The sequence below is a fragment of the Rutilus rutilus genome (assembly GCF_951802725.1).
Source record: "Rutilus rutilus genome assembly, chromosome: 9".
NCBI classification, from domain to species: Eukaryota; Metazoa; Chordata; class Actinopteri; order Cypriniformes; family Leuciscidae; genus Rutilus; species Rutilus rutilus.
The window spans coordinates 15,828,104-15,842,500 of NC_140223.1; positions in this window are offsets into that span (position 1 = coordinate 15,828,104).

Consider the following 14,397-nt stretch of genomic DNA (forward strand, 5'->3'; position numbering starts at 1 on the left):
ATAATAAAATAAAAGAGTATGGTATTCAGCAACTGATAATCACATAGTGCCTTTTCCATCTGAATACATTTAGTTTAGATGGGGAGCAAAGAAATTTACTGTAGCCTTCTGCTTTTCATTTGTTTTCTCACCCCATAATAAACTCAGTGGTGTCTTCTCTAGAAGTCATTAAAACATAACAGAGAAACCCCCTGTGAACTATGAAATATTAGTCACTGAGCAACAAACCAAATTCTCTGGAAAAGGCCAAACCTTTCGTCAACACCAGCAGAGGAAGAAACTGAAATCTGGGGTGAAAGATTCTCGACAGAAACAATGAGTAGGTCAAAAGGGCTAACATGAAAGTGTTACATTATGTCAACACTGAATTATGATCTGTGTTGAACCCTATGTCAATTATGCCCTATAGGCAGCAAACCTGATCTCTACTATACACTTTATGTTTGTCTACAACATCTTAAAAAACAACGTTATGCACAGTTAAAGCACAACTAGCATAGCTCTAACTTTGAATCAACTTAGTTTGAGGTTATAATAGCCTATCATTAAGAATACTGAAAAAAATAACAAACTTTTTTGACCCAAGAGTTTGACCCATATAAGACATAACAAATATGTGAAGAGGAGAGAGAAAGATCAAAAAGAGCCAAAGGAAAAAGATAAGTCTTCAGTTCATGTTTCTCAGAAACATAAGTGCCTCCAAATAATGGACAATACACATCAAAATAAAATTGAAATATATGCTTAAAAATACTTAAAAACATCTAAATTCTAGAGAAAGGGCTTTTTTTTGTCCTCATTTGAGTTGACTGCATGTCACTGATGGACTGCCTCTTTTTTTATCCTTCTTTTACATAAACAACACATGCAATCAGCAAAAATCAGGTAAGACATAACATCTACTTTAACATGGTTATTCCTGCATGACACTATCGTATAAATTACTTTCCCATTATATAAGGAGTGAGAGGTCATGGTTTATGTCAACAGCAAGGAGAAGATACCTTCAGTTAGAGAACAGCTATGACAAAAAGACTCATCTTTCTAGAAACTCTTTAGCAATCAGCTGAAACTGGAAAGCTATCCTGTGATGTAAAGTAACTGCAATAGAATGAACATTCGGTTATTCAACTTGATGTGTTTTACACCAAAATGCTGCAAGGTATATTTGTTATTAGTATTCAATTTACATGGCATGTCACCCATTTTTTTTTCTTTCTTCTTTGGCAACTCTGTTCCTAGAGAAATTGAAGGCAAGTCGTATCATGCCCTCAGTTGTTTATGTTAAGTTTTTCTCATAGACTCTTTGCCAACATGGATTGGTCTAGACCTGTTTGTGCAGGGACCCCCCCTCCCCCCAACTCGATTTCAACCGAGAGGGACCCAACCCCCCAGATGGTAAGACAAGCTGGTTGGATATGGCATTTTCATTTGGTCTAATTCTCAGTATTAAGTTGTTGCTTATTAGCATGCATATTAGGATATTGGCTGTTTATTAGTACTTATAAAGCACATATTAAATGCCTTATTCTGCATGAACCTTATTCTACATCACTAATCATACCCAATACCTAAACGTAACAACTACCTTTCTAACTATTAATAAGTAGTAATTAGGAGTTTAATGAGACAAAAGTCATAGTAAATAGTTAATTAATAGTGAGAATTGGACCCTAATCTAAAGTGTCAAAATATATTTAATACCTGCAGAGACCACCAGCAGCCCAAATCTCCAGAAACCTAAAATGTGGATAGGTCAAATTACCATGTTTCATTACTTCAGTTGCACAGGAAGTCTTGGAAGTTTCTCACAATTCCTGGTCTAAAGAGTTCATTTAGAGTTTTTCCTATCTCTCTTTAAAACCAGTATGTTGGGTTTTCAGCAATTTCCCCAAGGAAACAGTAAGAGTGTGAGATATTTGTACTATATAACGGCTATTTGATAGGAGGAGCTTGGAAATGCACAAATCCATAACGTCTCACCCAATTCCCCAAACATCCTATTTTCAGGTCAAAATAAAGCTCTACACTCAAAACCCAATGGTGCAATAAATTCAAAACAACATTTCCAAAACTGGTAAGTTATGTTGCTTGTGGTTACCCCCCTCACAAACCTGATGTGATGAACACAAAAGACTCAACCAATGGATACATTTGCAAAAATTTTTAGTCCTTAATGTACTGTACAGTACAATACACCAAACAAACAAACAAAATACTCTGCCCCAGCATCCCGTCTTTGGTCTGGATCAGGCCAGAGAATCTCGTCCACATCACAGGCTATATTGGCCCTAGCCAGGCAGCAGGGGTAAAATCCTCTTGCATGCCTGTTCACCGCTGGCAAATATTTGGCAGGCTTCTTCCATTTCATCAGCTCTGTGTAGAAAAATAGAAGTTCTGATTACTGTAACTGTAAAACATCCTTTTTACAAAATGGAAGCATTCAGAAAACTATCTGTATGTGAGGCAATTTGATGCATTTCTTTTTATTACTGTAGTATAGGGCAACAGCTACAGTACATGTATGTGTTGTAATGGCACAGTGTACTGCATTCAAAAGTTACAGTAGAGAGCAGTCTGAAGTACATCTACTGTACCTGTTTTTCTCCCTGAAGGTTCTTATGATTGAGGGGATGGTGAAGCGACTCAAGTTTGGCTGTACCTCCCTCATAGTCATACCATGGACAAAGACTTGGGCAACTAGAGTGGCAATGCTTGTCTCTTTGGCCTTGCCCTTGCCCTTCACCATCCTCTTCCTCTTCCTCCTCCTCCTCCTCTGGAGGTTCTGATTGGTGTGTGATCAATTTTGACTCTTAGGCCCCGTCCATACTGCGTTTTCGTTTAGAAACGGAGAATTAAAACGAATACGATCTCCGTTCACACCAGCGTTTTAGCTGCGTATTAGAATTGATCTCGTCCACATTAAAACGACTGAAAACGCGGATCACGTGACCATTCACCAACACTGGGCATGTGCGTGCTGTAAACCTAGAGACTTTCAAACATAGACTGTAAAAAAATGCTTTCAAACATCAAAATATCATTTATTAATATGTATTTGTGTCAAAATGACATATAAACATCTTTTCCTATTCTATTTTGCCTGGAAACGCTTCCAACACACTTGCGTGTCGCATGAAAAATAAGCGTCGGTTCTATTTCTAGCATGCACGCGTTTTCTGCGCGAGCCGCGCCTGAGATGCGGCAGTTTCTTACTGTAAGAAACTCTTCCAGCAGGTGGAGTTTACTGTCTGGTATGAATATTACCTGTGTATACTCCATGACTGATGACACCCAATCATAGAGCCGAGCGTGAGCTTCTGCGTCATCGTTTCTAAAGTCCTCCGTTTTGACCCGTCCAGACTAAAACGCCCTCCGGAGATTCAAAATGAAAAACGGGTCGGCAGCGTTTCTAAACTTTTCCGTTTTGGGTCTCCGTTTTTGCCGTTTTAGTGTGGACGGGAGGTGCAAACGTAGCAAAAGGTTTTTGTTTAGAAACGGAGAATTAAAACGAATACGATCTCCGTCCACACCAGCGTTTTAGCTGCGTATTAGAATTGATCTCCGTCCACATTAAAACGACTGAAAACGCGGATCACGTGACCATTCACCAACACTGGGCATGCGCGTGCCGGTGTAAACCTAGAGACTTTTAAACATAGACTGTAAAAAAATGCTTTCAAACATCAAAATATCATTTATTAATATGTATTTGTGTCAAAATGACATATAAACATCTTTTCCTATTCTATTTTGCCTGGAAACGCTTCCAACACGCTTGCGTGTCGCATGAAAAATAGGCGTCGGTTCTATTTCTAGCATGCACGCGTTTTCCGTGCGAGTCGCGCCTGACGCGGCAGTTTCTTACTGTGAGAAACTGTTCCAGCCGGTGGATTTTACTGGTACTGAATATTACCTGTGTATACTCCATGACTGATGACACCAATCATAGAGCCGAGCGTGAACGTCTGCGTCATCGTTTCTAAACTCCTCCGTTTTGACCCGTCCAGACTAAAACGCCCTCCGGAGATTCAAAATGAAAAACGGGTCGGCAGCGTTTCTAAACTTCTCCGTTTTGGGTCTCCGTTTTTGCCATTTTAGTGTGGACGGGAGGTGCAAACGTAGCAAAAGGTCTCCGTTTTTAAACGAAAACGCAGTAGTGTGGACGGGGCCTTAGTGTTTCCACTTGGGTAATTGTATGCTAATTTAGCTGAAGCTGTGCTGAGTGAACAATATTGAATGCTAGTGCTTTCTAAATGACAACATGGTATAGGCAATGATAAATGAAGGGATTGTGTGTAGAGTTTTGCAGTGAGAGTTCAACAAATCTGATTTATGTGTCAAAACAGGGGAATAGTGTTTATAGTTTAGGGAAATAGGTGTGTGCTTTTTGATAAATGGCGTTATGGTTTTGAAAATTTAGTTCAAAAGCCTGATTATAGTATTTAAGCAATCAAGAAAAACTGTAATGTATTGGCTTATGAAGAGAATATATTTACTGTTCATGTTTGCCAATGATTTATCAAGAAATCTAAAAATAAATACAAACTGTTTTATGCCCCATAGGAGATGAAAACATGACATTTTTTTGTTCATATGGTGGTTGTGAAAGTGCTTACAATTAAAATCTAGCTTAGTAATGGGTCTTCTGTGCACACTTCTGCATGGACTGTAATCGGAGCAATATAAGCAGGTATTCAACTTTGACATGTTTCACTGCTTTCGCATTCTGCACAGCTAAATGCCAAATATTGTCCCCCTCCAGCACACACTTTCCCTGCTTCTCCTCGACAGTCACACCTTGTACTGTTCTTCCTTCCATCTCTCAACATTTGTGCAGACATGCCCCTGGATCCTGTTGGGCAGATTCAGCGGCACCTTAAAGGTAAGAAGCAACATCTTGGCAGCACGGTGTGTTCTGAAGAATCTTGTGCACAAATTTGTGCACAAAGGTAATGTTCACTCAAGAAAAACACTGAGCACAGGTGTCAGTGTTTTACTTGGTTTAACTCACTCTTAGTGCTCTTTATGGTTTGAAAACACCAATTGTCATGGCCTCAAAACTATTTTGTTTTCTGTCTTGATACTAAATTTCAATTACTAAATTGAAGTATGACCAAGCTTTTCACATGCAGAAAAACATGATGTTAAGTTTCAGTGCAACATTAAGTGAAAAATTATTCTTGTATGATCCTGAAGCATGTGATTGTTGGCAATGCAAAGCAAACACAACCTTTTGACAAACATACGTATGTTTAAGAACAATTTATAGATTCTCAAATAACCTACCTGATCTGTCTCAACTGCTCAGTGTTCCCCTAAACACAAATGAACTTGATAAAGTGACTAGCAGTATGGGAACTATCTTCTAAACTGTGGCACTCATTGTTACAACCCTGGCTGTAGGGATACAACATAAAGGACACAAAAACAGAAGTCTGCCAATCAAAATAAAGTTGATTTAATATTCAAAGAAAAAGGGCACTGTAGAAGCAAAAACCCCACATAACACTCCCACCCTTAAAACATTGCTATAGAATAACCTGTGGCAAAGTCAGCAAGTACATGCAAGCACTTACGACCTTGACAAAGCATCCGCCAAAACATTATCCTTCCCACGAATGTGGGGGTCTGAAAGGTCATATCCCTGCAAAAACAGGCTCCATCGCATTAAGCGCTGGTTAGAGTTTCTCATGCTGTGGAGCATACACATCAAAATGATTCAGAGCAAGAATAAGGGCCAAAGGTTCCTTTTCAATTATAGAATATCCATGCTTCTGATGGATATCAAATTTCTTTGAAAAATAGCACACAGGATGCTCAACTCCCACTGAATCATCTTGGAGAAGAACTGCACCCACACCAAAATCACTAGCATCCACAGCTAGCTTGAAAGATCTATTAAAATCAGGGGCAGCAAGAATAGGAGAACTGCTCAACAATGCCTTCAGATTGTCAAAGGCCACCTGGCATGACTCCGTCCAAACAAAAGGAACCTTGGGACTAAGCAGGTTAGTTAAAGGTGTAGCAACAGTGGCAACATTTTTGCAAAAACTCCTATAGTATCCTGCCATACCCAGGAAACGTTTTAGTTCACGCCGAGGTGATGGTACAGCAAAGTTCACGATGGCCTCCACTTTTGCATGACCATGGCCAACAACTTTGCCCAAATAAGTTACTGTGGCCTGCCCAAACTCACACTTGGAGAGGTTCAGGGTCAAATTTGCAGCCTTTAACCATTTGAACACATCCCCAAGCTGGGCCAAGTGTTAAGACCAGGTAGAACTATAAATAACCAAATCATCAAGGTAAGCCTCACTTCCTGCAGCTCCTTCCAACACCTTATTCACCAGACGCTGGAAAGTGGCAGGTGCATTTCGCATTCCAAATGCCATAACGTTATAATGGCAGAAGTTATCCGGCGTCACAAAAGCAGAGATCTCACGGGCTCGCTGGCTAAGTGGAACCTGCCAGTAGCCTTTTAAAAGATCTAACTTTGAAACAAAGAATGCAGAACCAGCTTGGTCAATACAGTCATCTAGCCGTGGAAGAGGATAGGAGTCAGGCTTAGTGATAGCATTTACCTTACGAAAATCGGTACAAAACCGAAACAAACCATCATGCTTCTCAACTAGTAAACATGGTGAACTCCAAGCACTAAAAGTCGGTTCAGCAATGTTATGTTCTAACATATACTCTACCTCTTTGCGCAAAAGCTGGCATTTAACAGGATTCACCCTATACGGGTGCTGCTTAATTGGGTTAGCTTGGCCTACATCAATGTAATGCTCTAGCACATTGGTACAAGATGGAACATCAGAAAACATTGACCAAATATTGACCAATTAACTGAATAACATCAGAGCGCTCAGAAAGATTTAGATACGACAAATGAATGTCTAAATCAGCCAGAATTTTTGAATTTGGCAATCTACTCTGAGCAATCTCAGAGACAGCAACACCTTCTACGGTCTCAGAAGATGGAGTATTCAGTGCAGCCAAGGCCTTGACCTCTGTAGACCCTGCTTGATTACGGTCAAAGTAAGGTTTGAGTAAATTCACATGGCACATGCAGGTTTTCCTTTTACGATCTGGAGTCTTAACCAAGTAGTTAAACTCACCAACCTTCCGATCAATGGTATACGGACCACTATATTGAGCTTGCAATGCAGAACCCAGTATTGGTAAGAGCACCAGCACTTGGTCTCCTGAACAAAACACACGATGTTTAGCCTTTCGATCATATCAAGTCTTCATCTTCTCCTGAGCTGCTTTCAAATTTTCTTTGGCCAGTTCACAGGCTATACTAAGCCTGAAACGAAAGTTAGACACATAGTCCAAGAGGTTAGTAGGAGTAGAATGCTCAACATCTAACCATTTCTCCTTTACCAATTTCAAGGGCCCCCTCACAGTGTGGCCAAACACAAGTTCAGTTGGACTGAAACCAAGGGATTCCTGAACCACCTCTCTAACTGCTAAGAGGAGTAGTGGAATGCCATCATCCCAGTCTCTCTCAAACTCTTTGCAGTAGGTCTTCAGCATAGTCTTGAGAGTTTGATGGAATCTCTCAAGTGCACCTTGAGACTCTGGATGATACGCAGATGAAATGTTATGCTGAATAGACAACTGCTTTAACACTTGGGAGAAAAGGTGAGACATAAAATTAGACCCTTGATCAGACTGAACAACTCTTGCTAGTCCATGTGAAAAACTTAATAAGGGCTTTGGAAATGGCAGGGGCTGTGACCTTGCGCAAAGGAACAGCTTCAGGAAATCTTGTGGCAGCACTCATAATTGTGAGAAGATAGATTACCTGACTTGGTACGGGGAAGAGGTCCAACACAATCAGTCAAAACATGTTCAAATGGCTCTCCAATGGCAGAAATGGGATGTAATGGAGCTGCAGGAATAGACTGGTTAGGTTTGCCTACAACCTGACAAACATGACATGATCTACAATACTGAGCCACATCAGACCTAACCCCAGGCCAGAAAAAATGCCTTAACACACGATCCAAAGTTTTCCTGACCCCCAAGTGGCCAGACAGACAATGATCATGGGCGAGATACAATATGTCAGATCGATAAACTGCTGGAACCACCACTTGAAACACACTACTCCAGTCATCCTCACATGGTATTTTTGGATCTGTCCACATTCTCATCAAAACACCATCACTAACAAAATAGCCAGAAGCAACATTTGATAGTACTTCATCAGGCACTAAATCTTCAAACATGGGCGACAAAGTGGGGTCTTGTTTTTGCTCAAGTATTAATTGTTCACGAGATGGAAACATCTTTCCACCCCCTGCTAAGTTCATGTCACCTTGGGCCATGAAAGTATCATAAAGTGGAATCACAGATTGACTGCTAGAAGATTTGTCTTCAACTTGCCTCTTAGCCGACATAGCACGAGTAGTTGCACAAACAGGAAAATTTTCTGGAAATGCCAATTCAAGTTCATCTGGACCATCTGACTTAAGGACAGTAGATGTTACTTCAGGGACAGCTAGCACTTTCCCACCAGCTAAATCATTCCCTAGAATTAAGGACACACCATCTATGGGAATCTGGGAACAAAGTGCAACAACAACTTCCCCAGAGATTAAATCTGATTGGAGATTAATGCTATGTAAAGGCATAGACAAAAATCCTCCACCAAAACCTTTGACAATTACCTCTGAACCTTGAGCTGAGTTTTCATTGAATGACAAGATATGATGTTTTATTAACAAAGTTCGGGAGGAACACGTTCTAATGATCAAACAATCAAGTCATTCCAACCAGCTGTCAGCAATCAGTAATCAACAGGTCCACTCAATCAGCATGATTAAAGGCCTATAAATACTCACAGTCGACTCACCCATTATCCTTGACAGTTTTCAGCATTTGGTTCTCCGTTTGCTACGATGTCTCAAATGCAACTCTCACCATCCGATGACGAGCTCAACCATGCTCCGGTTCCTTCGCCGCCATCAGCTGGCCCCAGGACCACTTCGTCTCCGCCTGATACCGCCTCCGTGCCCCAGGCTTCATCTCGCGGGCGCCGGTCTGCGCAAGCAACACCCCGCACGCCAAGACGCCGAGGCCTGCCTTCACCTCCACCGGCGAGGACTCCAGCTTTCTCCCCGGCATCCTCCTATCATTCGGCCATACCAACGATTCCGCCCATTGGAAAGTGGACAGTTTTGAGTCTAAGACAAGCGCTGATGAATTCCGATATTCAGCCCTCACGTAGGATGAACAAAGCACAATTATACAATTTGTACGTTACCTTGCAATCATCCAATCTCTCTCCTAAGTCCACCCCAGCTTCCAAGGCGGCCAGCAGGCTAGGCAAAACTCGGGAGGCCCCGAATTCGCCTCGCCCGACACCGCCACCTTCTTCTCGTACAAGATCCGGTTTTCTGCGTGCATCAGCCCGCGGTGCCAGGCCTTCAGCGAGCCTGGGCCGCGCCCCAGATTCCACCGCTGCAAGACCTCACTCGCCTCCCACTTCAGCTCAGCACTTCAGCGCGGCACTTCCGGCCGTAGCGCCATACACAGCTGGGCCCGCCGACCCACCCTCAGTCTCCCAGTTTTTTCCTCCTGCCGTTTCCAGCTCATTTCCTCTGCAGTGGCCTCCGGCTCCTGTAGCAGACGCTAGCGTGAGGCTGCCTCCGCTAGCGGCGCAGGCCCAGTCATTCCATCATCTTCCTGTGACTTCCACTAACCCCTCCCCTTTTCAGTGGCCTGCAGCACAAGCAAGCGCGAGGCTGCCTCCGCTTGTAACACAGGCTCACGCATCTCATTCTTATCCTCCTTTTCCCCCTCATGTTTCTCTTAATTTCCCTCCTCAAGCCCCTCAGGCCGACTTAAGCGTGAGGTTGCCTCCGCCGTCAGTCGCAGCCCCAGCTTCTCTCCCTTACAGCTCTCTCTTAAATGCAAAATCACATTTTTCTCTCTTCACAGCTACACCATTGCCCGTCCCATCAAACGCCGTCGCTCTGGAGCCTCCCCCAGTGGCCCACAACATCCGAGCACAGATCCTGGCAGGTGCGGACATAGACCTTTCAAATTTACTTTCTCTGCTTCCCGTGTCCGATTCTAACCGCCAGTTAGACTGCGGGGATTTTTCAGTCACGTTAAAAAATCAAAACACACATACATCACGTTTACTTTCTTTTTCTGAATTTTCTATCGCTTTCAGCCACTTCACAGAAGTCATTTGTTCAGCCTTCCCTCATAGGCGGCGCGAACTGAACGACTATTTAGCGCTCATAGCTGAGCTTGCATTGTCTTATGGGGGAGGGCACTTTTACACATATCACAAGCTCTTCTCAGCAAAATGCGCTGTTAGAGTTTCACAGTGGAACCAGTGCCCTTACTGGGGAGCACTCGACACCGACCTTCACAGCAGAGTATTCCTTGGCTGCAGGAACATTTCTTGCGCGGTCTGCAGGTCAGTAACACATTCCACAATATCGTGCCCACAAGTTAACCCCTCCATTCCCCCCGGCCCGGAAACTGCACCAGTTAAATCCACCAGCTACGTTCCAAGACCGGCAACCATCAACTCAAATCCCCACGATGCCAATTTCAGCTCCAGAGCATCTACGGACAGCAAACAGCCTTGCAACAATTTTAACATTGGAAAATGCACCAGGCAGCGTTGTCGGTACTTGCACATATGCAGTTTCTGCGGCGGTGCTCATGCCCGTCCTGTATGCCCTGTGTTTAAAGATGTCAATAAAAAATCAAAAAATTATTTATCAACTCCCGTGGATATTTCTCGCCTTTCTATCGAACTAGCTCACCACCCGGACTCCGACTTCACTGAATATCTGTTGTCCGGCCTCCAACACGGTTTTAAACCTGGAGTGGTATGCCCGCTCTCCCAAAACATCATCTGCCATAATCTCCAATCGGCTCTCGCCGAGCCCGACGTAGTAGACAACCTGATTAAAAAAGAAGTCGATTCAGGCTTTATGATTGGTCCTTTTGACGATCCTCCATTCAAAGTTTTTCGCATTAGCCCCATTGGAGTGGCTACGAGAAAGTTTTCAGGTAAGAAACGTCTCATAGTCGATCTGTCAGCTCCGCATAATTCCCTGTTCCCAAGCATTAACAGCCTGATCCCACTTGACGAATTTTCTCTCAAATACCACGACGTGGATCACGCAGTCGACCTGATAAAAATCGTGGGTCGGGGCGCTTGGCTCGCAAAAATTGACATCACCTCGGCTTTCAAAGTGATGCCCATCCACCCGGATTCATGGCACTTATTCGGAGTGCGCTGGCATGGGAAATTTTATTTCGCTGTACGCTTAACTTTCGGATGCAAAAGCAGCCCCAAAATTTTCGACATGCTATCCGAAGCTGTTTGCTGGATCTTGTCAAACAATTACGCAATTCCTCACCTCATTCACCTGCTAGACGATTTTCTAATCATTTCGCCTCCCGGCGCCATTCCAGCCGCCCATATTCTCACAGTTCAAAGAGTTTTCTCCGAGCTCGGAATCCCCATCGCCCAAGAGAAAACCATGGGTCCCGCCACATCCATCGAGTTCCTTGGCATTAACTTAGATTCAGTTAAATACCAGGCATCCCTGCCCAAGGAAAAAATCGATAGAATAATCCTCATCTCATCTACCCTTGTAAACCAGTCAAAGTGCTCCAAACGCGAACTCCTATCCCTGCTCGGCCACTTAAACTTCGCCATGCGCATCATTCCACAAGGCCGCCCTTTCATTTCTCATCTCCTCTCTCTCGCGTCTTCAGTTCACGCGCTAGAGGATCTTATTTCCCTAACCGCAGCGTGCCGCGACGAACTCAGGCTATGGATAACATTCCTTAATCAGTGGAACGGCCTATCTTTTTTTTATAAGAACCTAATATCATCCCCCATCGACATCCAGCTATTCACAGATGCAGCCCCCTCAGTCGGCTTCGGGGGGTTTTGCCAAGGACGCTGGTTCGCGTCTACATGGCCCCCTCAAATCCAGGACACGCTTCAGTCCTCCGCATTCTTCGAGCTTTACCCTCTCGTAGTAGCAGCCTTCCTGTGGGGAAAAGAATGGACTGCTAGCAGTATCATAGTGCATTGTGACAACGAAGCTACAGTTCAGTGCATTAATAAAGGCCGTTCCCATTCACCCGCGTTGATGCCACTTTTAAGACGTCTAATCTGGATTTCAGCGTGCGATCAATTTATCTTAATCGCTAAACATATCCCCGGGTCAAAAAACCAAATTGCTGACTCTCTGTCACGCTTTGTTTCAGAAATTCAGGACGCTGGCTCCAGAGGCGGACAAATTCCCAACTCCAGTACCTCATTATTCGGAATTAATATTTCCGTAACCCACCCGTTTAAATCGCTCCTCGACACAACGCTCGACACCATTCTCCAAGCAGTTTCTCCCAGGACTCTCCAATCCTACATGACCGCATGGAGATGTTTTAAAGCCTTCCACCTTTCCTACAACACACCATTCCCTGATTTTTCTCTCCTTTCAATTACCTCCTTCATCTCTTACCTTAACAGCATTAAGGGCCTCCAAGTCGGGTCCATCAAAGGCTACCTGAGCGGCATCCAATTTTTTCACAAATTGATACACGGCACCCCCTCCACGGAAATAAATAATTCTCAAACCTCCCTCCTAATTAAAGGCATCCAACGATCCCAGCCCACCCGTCCGGACTCAAGACATCCCATCACGTTAGACATTCTTACTAAATGTATTCATACCCTCCGCACAGGCTATCAATCCCTTAACACCTCTCGCACACTCGACGCCATGTTTATTCTAGCCTTTTTTGGTTTTCTCAGATGCTCGGAACTGGCTATCACTTCCAGATTTGACCCAAAAGTCCACCCAAGCATCTCAGACCTATCAGTACTTGACAGTGAAACAATCTCTTTTCTGATTAAACAAAGCAAAACAGACCAAACCAAAAAAGGTCATTTTATATACATTTTCAACCTTTCATCACCAATTCAACCATACCAAACTATACTGGCATACCTCCAACTGAGAAACTCTCATGCTAAATCCCATCTCGAACCCCTATTCGTAGACGACTCCAACAAACCCGTGACGCGCTTTTGGTTCCAAAAGCACCTCAAATCTGTTCTCCAACATTCAGGCATCCCAGCAGAGAATTTCTCCAGCCATTCCTTCCGCATCGGGGCAGCAACCTCAGCAGCCCAAAAAGGCCTCTCCCAGCAGCAGATCCAAGCTCTCGGAAGATGGTCCTCAGATGCTTATCAAAGCTACATCAGGACCAACCGATTCCATATCAAAAAAGCCCACCAAACCCTTGTCGGATAAAAAAAAAAAAAAAAAAAAAAAAAAAAAAAAAAAAAATTATATAGATATTCTTCTCTGTCTTCTCTTTCCCCGTCCAGCGAGTATTGATCTCCCAGCGGACGCAATGAGAGCCTTCTCGGTGGAGCATCTATGTCTTCTTTTTCTACGTCCAGCGAGTATTGATCTCCCAGCGGACACAACAAGAGTTTCCAGGCTAAGCATCTTCGTCTCCTCCTTCTCTGTCCAGCGAGTATTGATCTCCCAGCGGATACTCAGAGAGTTCCCGAGGTCAAGCATCTTCGTGTCCTCCTTCTCCGTCCAGCGAGTATTGAGCTCCCAGCGGACACAACGAGAGGTTTCCCGGTCGAGCATCCATGTCTTCTCTTTTTCCATCCAGCGAGTATTGATCTCCCAGCGGATGTTACAAAAAAAAAAAAAAAAAAAAAAAAAATCCTTCCGGTCATTCACGTTTTCTCTTTTCCTGACTGACGAGGTTTACCTGTTCCGATGCCGTAACTATTGCCGAACATCCATAATTACCCGTCCGGACGTGGCGAGAGCTCCTTGCCAAACATCCAGGCTTCTCCTTGAAATGCCAGCCCGCCAATCTCTGCGCTCTTTTCGGGGGGGTTCTTTAAGCTGGCGGCTGTCCTTTGCTCACTTAGCTTTTTGGGGAGTACTCTGGGTTCGGGCCCAATTTCCGAGCTCGGAGCCCTCCCCCCGGACAGCACGCCAAATACGCATAACTATTTATTCTCTGATCATTCGTAAGTGTGAACTCGTGAAATGATGTTTTATTAACAAAGTTCGGGAGGAACACGTTCTAATGATCAAACAATCAAGTCATTCCAACCAGCTGTCAGCAATCAGTAATCAACAGGTCCACTCAATCAGCATGATTAAAGGCCTATAAATACTCACAGTCGACTCACCCATTATCCTTGACAGTTTTCAGCATCCCTCCACCACCCCATCTCCTCACACTTACCTGGTTATCTTCCTAACCAAGAGATACGGGGGGAGTACTCTGGGTTCGGGCCCAATTTCCGAGCTCGGAGCCCTCCCCCCGGACAGCACGCCAAATACGCATAACTATTTATTCTCT